Here is a 4,152-nt window from a genome sequence, read left to right as displayed (position 1 = left end):
GAAATCAAGCGCTTACTCGAAGGAGACAGAGAGTTTAATTTTTTTCTTTTGCTATATCCTGTGATCAAAACGTTTTTGCCAGCAACAGGTTTGCCCAGTTGGGGGCGTTCTTCCATTAGTTAGCGATGCTTGCCAAGCTGCGTCGTTATTCTCCACATGGTGCACTAATGTCGGTGGAGCTTGAATAATTCTTTGGTTTTGTGGCTACATGCTAGTTTCAGGCTTGTGAACTACTGTTGGTGGACTTTCCACGAACAAGCATTTTTTTTGTATGCTCCAGTTTCTTTTTTGGTGTTCATCATCAGTGTTTTTTGCATGGTCCCTTTTATTTGGTTGGCCATCTTAAGATTTTAAGGGACATGTATCAGTTTGATATCTGTAACAATTTTTTCTATCAACTCCACTTGGTAAGAATGCTGGGGGCAGTCAGTGGAATCAGCCACACCACCACATACTTTTATGCGACATGGGCTTTTTTGTCTTGTTTTTGCCAGTGACCTCGCGCTTTTTCGCTTGACGTCGCTCTTCAGTTGGCCACTTTTGTTTTTGGTAGCCACACTTTTCGCTTAACAAATCCAGATTGTTTTTCCTAATATCCACTTATGCTTAATTTTTTTGTTTGTTTCTTTTACATGCACAAGAGGTTGCATTATGGCTGGATAATGAAAATAGCCCTGAGATGAGACTAGATTAGGCTGGGTAGTTTAAGCTATCGATACAAATAGAGTTTTGCGCACTGAGAGTACAACAATTTATTTGTGCTCAGTTGATACTTGACTATCCTTCAAAATTCTTGTTTATCTATTCTTGTTTCTTTTTATAGGGGGATGTAAGCAGAGATACCAACCATCAAAATTCAGAGAGCAACAATATCAATGAAGACCTGGACCAAACTTTTCATGGCAATGTTTCTAAAGTTCAGGCCTCTAACATTGATTTAAAAAAACCATATGCATCAGGTAGCAGGTTGCTTGATGGTATCAGAAAAATGGTAAATCATTTTTCACCGCAGCAATCTTTTTCATGTTTTCGTGCCTCATTTTTGTTATCATAAGTTCAATATTGTTTGAATATAATCTGTTCTATAAGAGACTATTTTTTTCTTTTTTTATGCAGCTGCAAAAGAGTGATGAAAGGAAACAGAGGAGGAATGTTTTGAAGGAGCAAAGCAGAAAGGTAAATTCTTTTTAATTTCAATTAACATCTTTCACCTACCATGCCATCGTTTTTTATAAGTACTGTGTTATCAGGCCAAGTACTTTTTTGTTTGATAGAGATGAGTTACTAATTTTAACTTTGTCTTTGCTTGATTATCATAGGTCAAGGGCTCAGATGGGAACAACCCCAGAATGTTTGCATAAAGGAAGAGCAAGAAAAAGAACGCCTACTTTTCCCTTGTCTTTTTTTGGCAAGCTTGTTTGACAAAAAAAGTGGACAGACCTAAACTGGCACAAGGCCAACATCTGTTCCCAATCCTTTTATTTACAACAAACAAATTATTTACAAAAAACAATAAACAAACAACTAAGCCCACAAACACAACGCCCAGGCCCAGGAAAGTGGAGGTGGGGGAGGGTCACGGGTGCAGCCCAGACTTGGAAGCGACAAACAAGATGACGAGGCCCGGAGGGAGGAAACAGACATCAAAAATTATACTGCAATAAAAGAAAATAAAAAAACAGATATTTGTTCGGGATTTTGAACCCTACATGAATCGAACACGCAACCTTCTGATCTGGAGTCAAACGCGCTACCATTGCGCCAAGGATCCGATGTAATGTGTTGCTATAATTAACATTTTTAACACATAGTCTAGGATTTAAATTATAATACAAAAAGAAAAAAAGAATCGGATATTTGTTCGGGATTTTGAACCCTACGTGAATCGAACACGCAACCTTCTGATCTGGAGTCAGACGCGCTACCATTGCGCCAAGGATCCGATGTGCTATCTACTACAAACTTACGTATTTATCAGCAGGAGCGTCAGTCTGGGGGAGGACTCCATGGGCCCCCTTCGTGGCTCCAATCTGTCCTAATACGGCCCACTACAAGTAGGATATCATACCTTCGCTGGCATGGGCCATCATTTAGCGTACCGCTGCTGTTAGCACACAGCCCATGTACTTCGGCACCAGTAAAATGCGCTTACTGCTGGCCTCTGGCGGTTGGAGACATCCATCATGAATTGCAAAAGCTGCATGCGCAGCGCAGGCAGCACGCGGGCGGAAGATTCTATTCGGCGCTGCTGCGGCTGTCACCGTCAGCTGTACCTGCACGTTCCACGAGGTTGGTGCGGTGGCCGCCGGAGCCGCGAGGCCCCCACACCACATGCACACAGATGCTACTCTACTCTACTTGCTCATCACAGGGAGAAAAGACCAGAGCAGCAGCAGCAGGCGGCATCAATCAGCGGCCACTGCTGGATCCTGGAGCGGCGTACAGTTTGGCCACGTTTAACAGACAGGCACGCGAGAAGAGATGACCTGGAGTGCATGATACTCACTATTGATGCTCTCGCAAGGAGATGATCGATCTCGTGTCAGCGGAATGTTTTGGGGCAGGGGTTCTCTCGGTTCAGATGCGTGCGTGCGGAGCAAAGGATGTCCCAGGCCGAAGCGGGTGATGTTACTGCTAGTCAGCATGTCAATTCTTCGGTATGGCACCTGGGCCTCATTCGATTTGAAGGATTTCTATAGAAAAAACGTAGGAATAAGGATTTTATAGAAAAATTTCCTATAGATGCATTTGGTTTGTAGGAAACGCATACAGGAATTTCATAGGAATATTATTCATTTCCTCTATTTTTGGAGGAATCTACACATCCAGTCAAAGCTCATTTTATGCATAGGAACGAGGCAAGACAATTCCTTAGAATGACAAGTGTCATTCTATCAAATTCTTATACTACTACTAATTCCTACATTTTGGTTTTCTCCAAACCGAATAAGGCCCTATACTCCGACGACGGGGATGTGATGACTCTCGTATGCAAAGTTCTTCTATTTGTTGAGAAACAAAATGTCCCATCATGGAACTTCCACGAGTCCGATATATGTCAATTGGTCTGAAAAGGGGACGGTACATATTGCTAACCTCTTAACAAACTAGCTTAGCACATACTCCAGTGTTGCATCACAAGAAGCTCGAATTGATCTCTCGCCGTCACGCGCAAGGAAGACTTGGAGTCTGTGATGAACTAGCTAGATACAATTACCTCCGTCCAGGTTTACTAGGTTCCTTTTTCTTTCGGGCTAAACTTTGACCATAAATTCAACTAATAAAATGCAAACTATATGTCACAAAAATTATACTATGAGGAAGCTCTTCCAAATACAAACCCAACAATATTTTTTATCATATAATTTATATTTTGTTAGTTTTATAGATGGTCAAAATTTGACCCAGAATTCGAGGGGCTCAATAAACCCAGACTAGCTCATGCAGTCAATGAGTGTCATGTTTATGCATCGCAGATGATCCCCTCACCCGGATTTACAAGGCACAATTCACATGTATTATTAATTCAATTCTTTTAAAATTTAATTGAGTTAACACGAATAAATTATACAATAGAATATATACTTCAGTATAACTATCTAGAGTTATTGTTTATTTTTTTTCTCTTGATAAACTCACTCAAACTTTTTAAATTTGTCTTTCTTTTAAATGTGGTTCAACCATTTCACTATGGCTTTCTTCCAATTTCTTCCAGGGAATCCGGATCAAAACTTATAAACCTGACTAGGGGAAACAAACTCAACCCATAGTTAATTTAAGCTAGCAAATCTTGCTTTCCGTAGGTAGACATTATTGGGTCAAAAGGATTTTAATTTATGCTAGAACATTATGGATCTTAATTTATACTATCATTTTTTGTAGAAACCGCGCAGAGTGTGACCATAAAATAGTTCATTATATTGTTTTCCTACACCAAAATTTCTTAGGATTCAGTGCTGCTTCTGCAGGAGCTCTCGCTTGGTGCCAACAATCACAAGCCGATTTAGCATATTTTTGTTGAGCAAGCTGCGGAATAGATTTGGAGAATTTTTGTTGATCAAGCTTTGGAATAAATTTGGAGTATTTTTGTTGATCAAGCATTAGTATATTTAATTTGTGGACCTCGTATCCAGACATCCAGTACTCTTCCGT

At 40.3% G+C, this 4,152-nt stretch overlaps 2 non-coding genes across 2 annotated transcripts; both read right to left on the bottom strand.

The window, feature by feature from the left end:
- Window positions 1–1,699: 1,699 nt before the first annotated feature.
- Window positions 1,700–1,771, bottom strand: TRNAW-CCA. Its single transcript has one exon. It is a non-coding gene; the product is annotated as a tRNA-Trp (tRNA).
- Window positions 1,772–1,870: 99 nt separating this feature from the next.
- Window positions 1,871–1,942, bottom strand: TRNAW-CCA. Its single transcript has one exon. It is a non-coding gene; the product is annotated as a tRNA-Trp (tRNA).
- Between the last annotated feature and the right edge of the window lie 2,210 nt (window positions 1,943–4,152).

Source organism: Triticum urartu, chromosome 7 (genome assembly GCF_003073215.2).
Source record: "Triticum urartu cultivar G1812 chromosome 7, Tu2.1, whole genome shotgun sequence".
Classification (NCBI taxonomy): Eukaryota; Viridiplantae; Streptophyta; class Magnoliopsida; order Poales; family Poaceae; genus Triticum; species Triticum urartu.
Note: the sequence above shows the minus strand (reverse complement) of the source record. Positions and strands in the feature narration are given on the sequence as shown.